This window comes from Mus pahari, chromosome 4 (genome assembly GCF_900095145.1).
Source record: "Mus pahari chromosome 4, PAHARI_EIJ_v1.1, whole genome shotgun sequence".
In the NCBI taxonomy this organism is placed as follows: Eukaryota; Metazoa; Chordata; class Mammalia; order Rodentia; family Muridae; genus Mus; species Mus pahari.
The window spans coordinates 90,109,347-90,123,591 of record NC_034593.1 but is presented as its reverse complement, the minus strand read 5'-3'; the positions used below and the strand labels follow the sequence as shown (position 1 = coordinate 90,123,591).

Sequence of the window (14,245 nt, the reverse complement as noted above, 5' to 3'; positions counted from 1 at the left end):
CCTCCTCCTCTTCCTCCTCCTCCTCCTCCTCTTCCTCCTCCTCCCCCTCCTTCTTCTCCTCTTGTTTCCTCTTCCTTCTGCTTCTGTTGCCTCCTCCTTCTGCTTCTTCCACCTCCTCTTCCTCCTCCTCCTCCTCTTCCTCCTCCTTCTGCTTCCTTCTCCTCCTCTTTCTCCCTCCTCCTTCTCCTCCTCCTCCTCCTTCCATGATTGCTCTCTTCTCCCCTCTCTTCCACACTCTCCTAAGGCATGATGGATCTCCCCCTTTCCTTTCCTTGTGGTCCCAAGCTCAGAAAGCCTAAACCCCGCCTAAGTCTCTCCTGCACAGTTAGTGGCTGCTATCATCTTTATTTACCAATAAGAAATAACTGGAGGCAGGTTCCCAGAAACTACTTGCAGAACCTTTTGTACAAACAGTTTTGAAGGACCCAAATGAACATTAGAACACAAGCAGCTACATTCCCCCCTTTGTCCAATGAAAAAGACTCTTTTCTCTCAGATGTAAATTGAACACAATTATAACAACTATAAATTATAAGGTATGATCTATATTTATAATGTCTAGTCCATTATATTTGAAAATTTAGATTAAATAATTTATCATCTATTCTAATTTAAAGAGTTTATAAATCTGTACCTTAAAAATGTTTGATTTTAACTTGTATTACCATCTGAAAAACATCTTTTAAAAATTGGAACATCTTCTTTAATGTTAATTGTGAAACTATAGCTAGTCTTCAACCCTGTCAGAAATTTGGGAAGGAATTAAATTTTACTGAATATGTATGGAGCATAAAGACATAGCTTCTAAAACATAAGTAATTGACAGAGGCAGCTGATTTCCTGGATAGTCTTCAATACTCTTTATAATGTTGGAGCATCTGTCTTCAGCCTTCTGACCCAGAACCATTTGACAGACCTTAAATGAAGTAGGCATTGTGAAGAACTAGCTCACCCTGACTTGGCAGAGCTTAGCAGTCGGCTATCCTGTATCTGTTTGATCTTTCTGGACAGTATTCTGTCTGCAGATGAAATTAGGGCATTTTTTGCACAGTCATAATTGGTGCAACTCCATATGGAGGTATTGATGTTCATATCCTTCCTTGAAGTGAAATGGGTGTACTATCAGGAGCAGACAAATATCCTAGTCAAAAGATCTATTAATAGTGAAATTATTTTAAATATCATATTCTGTGGATCTCTGAAACTTTGGAAGACCATATATCTATATATAGCATAATTGAATTGTTAAACATTGATTATTCTAGTCATTCATTATTTGAATAATATTAAAATCATATTATTGTAATTAACTAAGTAAGAATTTAATATGACCAGAAGTTTCACTATCTGACTATAAACTTGCATTACTTAAGCATCTTAAATGGTTTGTAATAGCAGCTATTAAAGGACTAGGTATATGCTTTGTATTCTTAAATAAGTTGTATAGACATAATGTATATCTAAGAGTAACAAAATAATTTTAAATTTTGTATGAATATACAAAGATTTATACCAATTAAAATCTTCAACCTGTATCAATATATCAATTCTGTAGCAATGTAAGAAAACATAATTTTAATTCTGTATCAAAATATAACGGTTTCTATCAGTGTAAGATTGTGGCCATAAAATGTTTTGTTTAAGAGTAAAATTAATAATCATCCCAATTTATCTAATTTCTACAATTCCCAAATGATATCATCAGACTTACGCACATATAACGTATACACACACACACACACACACACACACACACACACACACACACACCCCACATGTGCATATATACAAACACTGAATAAATGTAAAAAACATTAAGTTATATAGAAAATGGTTTTAAAAATTGAATTACAGTAACTGATTTTCAAATGCTCCACTACCCCATAGTACTAGGATAAGCCTCACATTGCTACATTATATTATATTGCCATATGGTCACTACCCTGCAGGGGGAGGCCCCACACAGGTGTGCTATGCCATCATCTTCCTTGTTTTCACATATTGCTCCTGAAATATTATTGATCACTTTCTTTCTAGGTTCACCTGTGATTTGGGTGCATAGTATTCTTAGAATACCTTTTGATATTTTTCAACAAAGGAATGGCCAACCTCATAACACACATTAGAAAATGCTCTTTCCAGTAAGCCCATAAGCAGCAAGCTGTGTCCTATACCCCCCCCCACACACACACTCCAATTTCTGGCCAATCACTCTGCACGCAATCTTGAAGGCCTGCTGGCATCAGGGATAATTGGACTCTGCCTATATTTCCAGAGACCTGTTGGTACCAGAGACATCCAGGTGAGATCCTTCCATATCCAGTCTCTGCCTGCCGAGTCTCCCTGAAGCAAATCCAGCAGTGATGTGCTGCACTCTGTGCTCTGCATGCCATTTTCCTGCCTATGGCTCTGCTTGTATTTTTGGTTGTATAGAAGCACTGAAAGCAACCAGGTAGACTCAGCCCAAGGCCTTTTGGTTGCATACCCAGGATCAGGGGACTGCATCCTGTCCTTGCACTCCATTTCTGGCCCAAACTCTGCCAGTACCAGGGAAAACCAGATGGCTAAAGGCCAGTGTAAGAACACAATCAGCAAGAGTCAGAGCAGTATGGCATCACATTAGGATATCTTAACCTAGCTGACACACAAGAAAATTACCTTAAATCTAATCCTATGAAGATGATAGATGCTTTTTAAAGAGGAAATGAATAAATCCCTTAAAGAAATACAGGGAAATACAAATAGGTGAAGAGGATGAATAAACTGTTCAAGACCCGAAAATGGAAATAGAAGCAATAACGAAAACACAAACAGAGGAATCTTAGAGATGGGAAGCCTAGGTAATAGAACAGGAACTACAGAAGCATCACCAACAGAATATAGGAGATTAAAGAGAGAATCTCAGGTGTAGAAGACACAATAGAAAAAAATTGATCCATCAGTCAAAGAAAATGTTAAATTTAAAAAGTTGCTGACACAAAACATCCAGGAAATCTGAGACACTATGCAAAAAAAAAAAAAAAAAAGAACAAAAAACTAGATTTAAGAATAATAGGAATAGAAGAATAAAATCCCCAGACACAAGGCCCAGAAAATACTTTCAATAAAATCATAGAAGAAAATTTCTCCAACTGAAAGAAAGAGATGCCTACAAACCTATACGAAGCTTACAGAACACCAAATAGATTGGACTAGAAAATGCAAATACTCTCACCACATAATAATCAAAACACTAACTGTAAAGAACAAAGAATATTAAGAAATTAAGAATATTAAAAGCCTGCATGGGAAAAAGGCCAAGTAACATAAAGGCAGACCCATTAGATAGACATTGCCTCAAAGTAAAGGGCTGGAAAAAAGTCTTTTAGGCAAATGGACCAAAGAAGCAACCTGGATTATCCCTTCTAATATCTAATAAAACAAACTTTCAACCAAAATTAATAAATGGAGATGGAGATGGAGAAGAACACATCATACTTGTCAAAGGAAAAAAATCCACCAAGTTGACATCTCAATTCTGAACATCTATGCCCCAAATGCAAGGACACCCACATTCATAGAAGAAACATTATAAACACTTAAATCACACATTAAATTCTACTATTCCTAGTGGGAGACTTCAACACCCCACTGTTACCAATGGATAGGTCACCTAGACAAAAACTAAACAGAGAAATAATGAAACTAATAGATGTTATAATTCAATTCAGCTTAACAGATATCTACAGAGCCAGGCGTGGTGGCGCACGCCTTTAATCCCAGCATTTGGGAGGCAGAGGCAGGCAGATTTCTGAGTTCGAGGCCAGCCTGGTCTACAGAGTGAGGTCCAGGACAGAGGACAGCCAGGGCTATACAGAGAAACCCTGTCTCGAAAAACCAAAAAACAAAAAAAAAAAACAAAAAAAAAAAAACAAAAAAAACCCCAAAAACCAAAAAACCAAACCAAACCAAACCAAACCAAACCAAACCAAACCAAACCAAAAAAACCCATAGATATCTACAGAACATTTTACCCAAACACAAAAGAATATACCTTCTTCTTAGCACCTCATGGAACTTTCTGCAAAACTGACCACATACTCAGTCACCACAGATACAAGGATATTGAAATAACTCCCTGTATTTTTTTCAGACCCCCATGGATTAAAGCTGGACTTCATCAATAGGAGAAACAACAGAAAGCCTAAAAACTCATGGGAAACTGAACAACTCTCTACTCAATGACTATTGGATAAAAGAAGAAATAAAGAAAGAAACCAAAGACTTTCTAGAATTCAACAAAAATGAATGTACAACATATCCAAACTTATGGGACAGAATGAAAGCAGTGCTAAGAGTATAGTTCCTAGTACTAAGTGGGGGGACCTCACACTAGCAACTTAACAGCACTCCTGTAAGTTCTAGAACAAAAAGAAGCAAACACACCCAATAGGAGTAGACAGCAGGAAACACTCAAACTCAGGGTCGAAATCAATAAATTAGAAACGAAGAAAACAATACTAAGAATCAACAAAACCAAGAAGTTGGTTCTTTGGGAAAATCAACAAGAGAGGCAAACCCATAGCCAAACCAACTAAAAGGCAGAGAGACAGTGTTCAAATGAACACGATCAGAATGAGAACGGGTCGTAACGACAGACACCAAACAAATCCAAAGAATCAGTGTGTCTTATTTTAAAAACATGTACACCACAAAATTGGACAATCTAAATGAAATGGATGATTTTCTTGATAGATACCTCTTATCAAAGTTAAATCTATATTAGGTCATTTAAATAGTCCTATAACCCCTAAGGAAATAGAAGCAGTCATTAAGTCTCCACCTCCCCCCCCCCCAAAAAAAAGAAAGAAAAACTTGGGATCAGATGGTTTTAGTTGAGAATTCTACCAGACTTTCTAAAAAGAGCTAACACCAATATTCCTCAAACTATTCCACAAAATAGAAACAGAAGGACTATTGCCCAATTCATGCCATGAGGCCACAGTAACTGTGATCCTTAGACCACACTTTCAACAAAGAAAGAAAATTTCAGATCATTGTCCCTTATGAACATTAATGCAAAAAATTCAATAATATACTCACAAACTACATCCAAGAACACATGAACAACATCATTTACTATGATCAAGTAGGCTTCATCCCAGGGATGCAAGGGTGGTTCAAAATACAAAAGTACATCCATCAATGCAATTCACTATGTAAACAAACCAAAAGAAAAAACCCACATGATCATTTTACTAGATGCTGAAAGTCCTTGACAAAATCCAACTCCCCTTCATGTTAAATGTCTTAGAGAGATCAGAGATACAAAGTTCATACCTAAATACAAAAAAGGCAATATACAGCAAGCCTATAAAGAACATTAATTTAGATGGAGAAAAGCTTAAAGCAATTCCACTAAAATCAGGGACAAGACAGGCTGTCTGCTTCCTTCCTTTCTATTCAATAAAGTACTTGAAGTTTTAGCCATAGAAATAATACAACTAAAGGAGATCAAAGGGATAAATTTTGGAAATAAATAAATAAAATTATTGCTATTGACAGATGATATGATAGTATACATAAGTGAACCCAAAAAATTCTACAAGAAAACTAACAACTCTTATAAACATCTTCAGCAATGTGGCAGGATACAAAATTAATTCAAAAAAGATTAGTAGCTCTACTATATAGAAATGATAAATGGGTTGAGATGGAAATTAGAGAAACAACACCCTTCACAATAGCCACAAATATATCAAATATCTTAGTGTAACTCTAACCAATAAGTGAAAGACCTGTATGACAAGGATGTCAAGTCTTTGAAAAAAGAAGTTGAAGATGGAAAGATCTCTCATGCTCATGGATCAGTAGGATTAACACTGTGAAAATGGCCATTGTACCAAAAGCAATGTACAGAATCAATGCATTTTCCTTCAAAAAGTCCAATACAATTATTTACAGACTTTGAAATAGCAATACTCAACTTTACATAAAGAAACAAAATCCCAGGATAGTGAAAACATTCTTGGAAAATAAAAGAAGTTCTGGAGCTATCATTGTCCCTGATTCCAAGCTGTATTACAGAGTGAGAGTAATAAAAACCACATAGTGCTGACATAAAAACAGACAGGTTGATCAATGGAATTGAATCAAAGACCCAGAAATAAATCCACACACCTTTTGACACTTGATTTTGAATAACGAAGCCAAAACTATACTGTGGAAAAAAAGAAAGCATCGTCACATCTTCAACACATACTGGTGGTCTAACTGGATGACTACATGTAGAAGAATGCATATCATCACCCTTTACAAAACTCAAGTCCAAGTGGATCAAAGACCTCAACTTAAGACCAGATATACTAAATCTGATAGAAGAGAAAGTGGGGAAATAACCTTGAATATATTGGTACAGGAGACAACTTCCTTAATAGAGCACCAACAGCTCAGGCACTAAGATCAACAATTAATAAATGCAATCTCATGACCCTGAAAAGCTTCTGTAAGATAAAGGACACTCACTGCCAATAGGGATAAACTACAGCCTACAGAATGGGAAAAGATCTTTGTCACTCCAACACTGATAGAGGACTGATAACCAAAATAAATAAAGAACTCAAGAAGTTAGACATCAACAAACCAAGGTGAGAGACTCTCAGGACTCAAAGAGAGGGACCTTAGATGAAATGCCCAACAGTGGGGAGAGGGAACTTATAGAGCCCACCTCCAGCAGGAAGACAGGACATCAAGTGAGGGGTGGGGTTGCCAACCTACAGTCACAACTCTGACCCAAAATTGTTCCTGTCTGAAAGAATTACCGGGATGGAAATGGAGAGGAGCCTGAGGGAGAGAAGGTCCAGTGATAGGCCCAAAGTGGGATCCAGCTCAAGGGAAGGTCCCAAGGCCTGACACTATTACTGAGGCTATGGAGTGCTCACAAAAAGGGACTTATCATAACTTCCCTCTGAAAGACCCAACAAGCAGCTGAAAGAATCAGATGCAGATATTTGCACCCAACCAATGGACAGAGGCAGCTAACCCCTGTTGTTAAATTAGGGAAGGCTGAAAGAAGCTGAGGAGAAGGGCGACCCTGTAAGAGGACCAGCAGTCTCAATTAATCTGGACCTCTGAGATCTCTTAGATACTGGAATACCAACCAGGCAGCATACACCAGCTGATATGAGGCCTGCAAAAGATGTAGAGTAGAGGACTGCTGGGTCTGTGTTTATTAAGAGATGATGCACCTAACCCTCAAGAGACTGGAGGCCTCAGGCAGTTTAGAGGTCAGGTGGGGTGAGGGGGGACATTCACATTAAGACAGGTGGGTGGGGAGGAGGTATGTGATGTGGAACAGTCGAAGGGTGAGTGGGGGGGGGGCAATAAAATATGATCCTTGCTTTGCTGAGAGAGGCAGAGCAGAGAACTTCTTCTGGCATTTCTCCAGGCCTCTGGTGCTGACACAAGCAGAGGCTGAGGCCTGGCTGTCTCCGACAGCTAGTGCCACCGCTGCTGATTCACGTTTGCTCTCCTGACTCTACTGAACTGGACTGTTGGTGTTTCCATGAAGTGTTTGTGAATGGATAGAGCTTCTGCTCTTAACCTGTGAACTGAACTGCTGATTTCCAGACCACACAGATGGGAGTTGCTCCAAAGAACCTTTCTAAACAGGTCCACTCCCCTGTATCCTTTCCCACTACCTCTAGTGGGTGGTGGACTAAAAGGGAGGTTAAAGCATTTAAGAACCATCATTAAAATTAGGCTTTGAAAAAATTATAGTTACAGTCCTTTTTATTTGCATTTCCTGAGAGGATTCACCTAGCAGCTAAACAGATACAGAGACCCACAGCCGAACAATAGGTAGAGCTTGGAAACTCTTGTAGAAGATGAGGAGGAAGGATTGAAGGAGGCAGATAGGTTAAGGATACCACAAGAAAACCTACAGAATCAACTATCCTTAGGGGCCCACAGAGACTGAACCATCAAAGAGAGAGCATGCATGGGATGGACCTAGGCCCTCTACCTATCTGTAATAGACGTGCAACTTTGTCTTCATGTGGGACCCCTAACAGCAGGAGCAGAGGCCATCTCTGACTCGGTGCCTGACTTTTGATCCCTTTCCCCTAACTGGGCTGCCTCATCTAGCCTCAATAGGAGAAGATCCCCCTCGTCCTACTGCAACATGATTTCCATAGGAGGCCTCCCCCTCTCTGAGGAGAAAAGGAGGTGGGGATGGGAGGAGGTGAGGTGAGTGGGAGGGACTGGGAGAAGAGGAAGGAGAGGAAGCTTTGATTGGGATGTAAAGTAAATAAATAAACTAATTAATGGGGGAAAAAAAGAGAAATAGACCTTCTTACAGATTTTAAAAAACAAAAGAAAGAAAAGAAAACATTTGTTCCTTATCCATTTTCTGGAAAAGATTGCACAGAATTATTTCTTCCTTAATGTTTGGTAGAATTCACTGTTAGAGACACTTGTGCCTACAACACGTGTGCTCTTGTGTTTTCTGGATACTTTTAATAATTTTTTTAAATTAAAAATTTTAATTTAGTTAAAATACTACTGCATCATTCTCCTCCCCTCTCCTCCCTACAACACTCCCCACTGGCCATGTCCCTCTCCCATGTTTTTTCAAATTCATGGCCTTTTATTCCTTTTTAAAAAATGTTTATACAGTATATTTTGATTACAGTCTTTCCCCTATTGCAAATACTCCCAGGTCCTTTCCACCTCCCTACCCACCTGACTTCATATTCTGCCTGTCTGTCTTGTCTGTCTCTCTCTGTATCCCTGTCTCTCTCTCTTTCACACACACACACACACACACACACACACACACACACACACACACACCAAACAATCAAATAAAAAACTATTACTATTGCTATGATGAAAAACCATGACCAAAAGCAAGTTAAGGAAAAAGTTATTTGGCTTAGACTTCCTCATTGTAGTCCATAATTGAAGGAACTCAAACAAGGTAGGAACCTGGAGGCAGGAGCTGATGCAGAAGCCACGGAGGAGTGCTGCTTGCTAGCTTGCTCCCCATATCTCCACCATCCTGCTTTCTTTCTTTCTTTCTTTCTTTCTTTCTTTCTTTCTTTCTTTCTTTCTTTCTTTCTTTCTTTCTTTCTTTCTTTCTTTCTTTTTGTTTTTTTTTCAAGGCAGGGTTTCTCTGTATAGCCCTGGCTGTCCTGGAACTCACTTTGTAGACCAGGTTGGCCTCGAACTCANAAATCCGCCTGCCTCTGCCTCCAGAGTGCTGGGATTAAAGGCGTGTGCCACCACACACAGCTCAGCCTGCTTTCTTATAGAATCCAGGACCTCCAGCCCAGGATTGGCACCACCTACAATGAGCTGGGCCCTTTCTTATCAATAACTAATTAAGAAAATGCTCTTTGGGCTTATCTACAGCCCAATCTTATGGAGACTTTAAAATCGAGGTTACTTCTCTCAAATGGCTTTAGCTTGTAACAGGTTGACATAAAACTAGCAAGCACAATCAACCCTTTGTCAACTTGACACACAAACACATCACTGTTAGGTACTCTTCCTTTCTTTTTCAATCCTAATATCACACATTAATGTAGACATCATGATATGAAACATTTTACCAACTCAAAAAGTTTTTAAAACTATCCAGTCTCTTTTAAAATCCCGTGTCTCTGTAAAACTCTAAAATTTCCTGTTTAAAAATTTAAAGTCTCTCAACTGTGAACTCTGTAAAATAAAAAAAAGTAAATAAATTAAGTATTTTCTTACTTCAAGAGGGAAGAACCAGGACACAGTTACAATCAATTCAAAGCAGAACCAAACTCCAACTGTGTAACTAACTCAAAATTCAATGTCTGCATTCCACTTGTGATCTGAGCTCCTCCAAAGGATTTGGGTCACTTAACCAGCTCACTCCTCTACAGCACACACAGTTTGTCTTCTAGGATCCAGTTGGCTCCCTCCACTGTTGATGCTGTTCTTGGTGGCCCTCCCATGGTACTGGCATCTCTAAAACTGCTGGGACTTTTCTTGCTGCAACTGGGCTGAACTTTCACCTGTGATGCCTTCAAAACTAGTACCACTTGGGAGATTCTCACACATGACCAAGTTTGGCTTCCCAAGCAAGGTACAACCTAGGCCACCTGTAGAACACAGCTTCCGTGTGATAACTCTCAGCAAACACTTCTTTGAAGACTTCATGTCGGTGATGCTGCTCACTTCTTAGTCATAGCTAATTCTTTCTTTAGCCCCACCTGACCATCATCCATTGTCCCAGCAAAGCGAAGGTTTTACCTTAAGGGCTCTGGTCTCTTGTTTTGTTTTGTTTTGTCATACAATGCACTTTAATGGTAAAATTCTTGATAGTACAATGTATAATCTGACACTTCTATTCATTCCTCCATCCATGTACCTGCAACAGAGGTAACTGTTAGGCACATTTCCACAATTTTAACTTAAATGGTAACCGTTAAACACAGTATATCAGGTGTTTTACTGTCATCAAATAATCAGTGAGAGAGTCCAAGTTGGGGTGAGATCATGATGAATTCTGGTCTCTTGTTAATCACGGCTAATTCTTCAGCTCCAGGTGCCCAAACAACACAAATGGGCTGGGAAAGCCTCTGCTTCCCTCACACTTCACGAGCCAGGCCTACATTGGCTATACTGCTCTCAACATTCTCATTAGGGTTACTATTGCTATAATGAAACACCATGCCCAAAAGCAAGTTGGGGAAGAAAGGGTTTATTTGGCTTACACTTTCACATCATAGTCCATCCTTGAAGGAAGTCAGGGCAGGAACTCAAGCAGGGCTGGAACTTGAAGGTAGGAGCTGAAGGAGAGGTTATGGAGGATGCTGCATACTAGCTTGCTCACTCCCCAGGGACTGTACCATCCACAATGAACTGGGACCTACTCTATCAATCACTAAAATTGTGTTATTTGTTCTCTTGATAAAACTTTCCCCCATTCTGTAGGCTTCTTTTAAACGCATTCTCTATAGAAACTTCTCAACGTCATGAGGTCCCATTTATTGTTGGTCTTGGTGCCTTTGCTACTGGGGTCCTGTTCCAAAAGTCTTTTCCTGTGCCAATGAATTCAAAGCTATTCTCCAATTTTTGTTCTCTCAGTTTCAAGGTATCTGGTCTTATGTTGAGGTCCTTGATCCATTTGGAATTGAATTTTGTACACAATGATAGATAGGTATCTATTTTAATTTTCCACATGTGCATGTACAGTTTGACCAGCACCATTTGTTGAAGATGCTATCTTTTCTCCATGATGCCAGTAGATATGTGTAATTGGCTATGTTTTCACTACTAAGCATGTTTTACCTCCTATTCAGCAGGTCTTATATCCAATTAGACAGCTGTTTAAGTCCATCATTGCTCATTTAGAGTTATTTTGTCACGCTGATCAATATTGTGATTCACAGGCATCGTGGGTGGGTAGGACTATTGAATTATTCCTTCCTTGGCAGCTTGCATAGTACCTTATGGTATACTGAACACTAGTCCTCAAGTGGAAGGCAGATCTAGTTTGATTCCCCTTAATCCTGTATCCGAAGTGTGTGGTGTCTTCAGTAATATGGACATAATGTCAATTTCTGGGAGGCAACCAAGGGCAACTGCGATAGCTTATAATCTTCTGGGAGCCTCTTGACCAACAATTCAAGGAGAGGTTTCCCATGCCTGGTAGTGAAGCTTTTGTTAGATAGTCTATGTCTCTTGAGGGGAAACAATAAGATCTCAAGTGGCATAATTTCATTTTAAATTATGTTCATATGTATACACATATACTTGTATGCATTATGTTTAACTTTAGGTGAGTATAAATAATAATATACAGGATTAAGGATTAAGAGGAGTCGAGCTGGATCTGCCTCCTACTTGAGGACTAGTGTTCATTATACCATAAGGTACTATGCAAGCTGCCAAGGAAGGAATAATTCAATAGTCCTACCCACCCACGATGCCTGTGAATCACAACACTGATCAGTATAATGTAGCCTTTACAAGCATTCTCAGTGGTATTTTTCCTCCTTCCCCCTCCTTTTTTTGTGTAGAACAGGATTTTACTATTTTCAACTGTTAATATTCAACGAATAGAATAATTATGTTAAGATATGTTTTGTTGTTATGTCTCCCTTTTCATTTCTGATTTTATTAATCTGGACACTGTCTCTGTGCCCTCTGGTTAGTCTGGCTAAGGACTTATCTGTCTTGTTCACTTCTCAAAGAACCAACTCCTGGTTTTGTTGATTCTTTGTATAGCTCTTTTTGTTTCTATTTGGTTGATTTCAGCCCTGAGTTATTATTATTTCCTGCCATCTACTCCTCTTGGGTGTATTTGATCCTTTTTGTTCTAGAGCTTTCAGGTGTGCTGTCAAGTTGCTAGTGGAAGCTCTCTTCAGTTTCTTTTTGGAGGCACTTAGAGCTATGAGTTTTTCTCTTACTATTGCTTTCATTGTGTGTCATAAGTTTTGGTATATGATGTGTCTTCATTTTCATTAAATTCTAAAAAAAGCCTTTAATTTTTTTCTTTATTTCTTCTTTGACCAGGTTATCATTGAGTAGAGCATTCTTCAGCTTCCATGTGTATGTGTGCTTTCCGTTGTTTTTGTTGGTATTTAAGACCAGCCTTAATCCGTGGTGATCTGATAGGGTGCATGGGATTATTTCAGTCTTCTTGTATCTATTGAGGTCTGTTTTGTGACCAATTATAGTCAATTTTGGAGAAAGTACCATGAGGTGCTAAGAGATAAATTCTTTTGCTTTAGGATGAAATGTTCTATAAATATCTGTTAGATCCATTTAGTTATAACTTCTGTTAGTTTCTCTGTGTCTCTGCTTAGTTTCTGTTTCCATGATCTGTCCATTGCAGAGAATAGGGTGTTGAAGTCTCCCACTATTATTATTGCTTTGAGCTTTAGTAAAGTTTTTTTTTTTTTTTTTTTTTTGCATGTGGGTGCTCTTGCATTTGGAGCATAGATGTTCAGAATTGAGAGTTCATCTTGGTAGATTTTTCCTTTGACCAGTATGAAGTGTCCCTCCTTATGTTTTTTGATAACTTTTGGTTGAAAGTTGCTTTTATTCAATATTAGAATGGCTACTTCAGCTTGTTTCTTGGGACCACTTGCTTGGAAAATTGTTTTCCAATCTTTTACTCTGATGTAGTGTCTGTCTTTGTCACTGAGGTGTGTTTCCTGTATGCAGGAAAATGCTGGGTCCTGTTTACATATCCAGTCTATTAGTCTATGTCTTTTTATTGGGGAATTGGGTCCATTAATATTAAGAGATATTAAGGAAGAGTGATTGTTACTTCCTGTTGCTTTTGTTGTTAGAGGTGGAATTATGTTTGTGTGGCTATTCTTTTGGGTTTGTTGAATGATTACTTTCTTGTTTTTTTCTAGCATGTAGTTTCCTCCTTGTGTTGGTGTTTTCTATTATCCTTTATAGCACTGGATTTGTGGAAAGATATTGTGTAAATTTGCTTTTGTCATGGAATATCTTGTTTTCTCTGTCTATGGTAATTGAGAGTTTTGTTGGGTATAGTAGCCTGGGCTGGTGTTTGTGTTCTTTTAGTGTCTGTATGATATCTTCCCAGGATCTTATATCTTTCATAGTCTCTGGTGAGAAGTCTGGAGTAATTCTGATAGGTCTGCCTTTATATGTTACTTGACCTTTTTCCCTTACTGCTTTTAATATTTTTTCTTTGTTTAGTGCATTTGGTGTTTTGATTATTATGTGACAGGAGGAATTTCTTTTCTGGTCCAGTCTATTTGGAGTTCTGTAGGCGTCCTGTATATTCATGGGCATCTCTTTCTTTAGGTTAGGGAAGTTTTCTTCTATAATTTTGTTGAAGGTATTTACTGACCCTTTAAGTTGGGAATCTTTGCTCTCTTCTATACCTATTATCCTTAGGTTTGGTCTTCTCATTGTGTCCTGGATTTCCTGGATGGTTTTGATTAGGAGGTTTTTGCATTTTCTGTAACTGGTTTGTCAATGTTTTTCATGGTATCGTCTGCATCTGAGATTCTCTTTTCTATCTCTTGTATTCTGTTAGTGATACTTGCATCTATGACTCCTGATCTCTTTCCTAGGTTTTCTAACTCCAAGGTTGTCTCCCTTTGTGATTTCTTTATTGTTTCTATCTCCATTTTTAGATCTTTGATGTTTTTTTTTCATTTCCTCTGTCTGTTTTTATTGTGTTTTTCTGTAATTCTTTAAGAGATATTTTTGTGTTTCCTCTTGAAGAGCTTCTAGCTATTTA

The 14,245-nt window shown here is 38.5% G+C and overlaps 1 non-coding gene across 1 annotated transcript; it reads right to left on the bottom strand.

The window, feature by feature from the left end:
• Positions 1 to 10,448: 10,448 nt before the first annotated feature.
• Positions 10,449 to 10,525, bottom strand: LOC115063885. The gene has a single exon (XR_003843753.1). It is a non-coding gene; the product is annotated as a small nucleolar RNA SNORD81 (small nucleolar RNA).
• Positions 10,526 to 14,245: the final 3,720 nt, after the last annotated feature.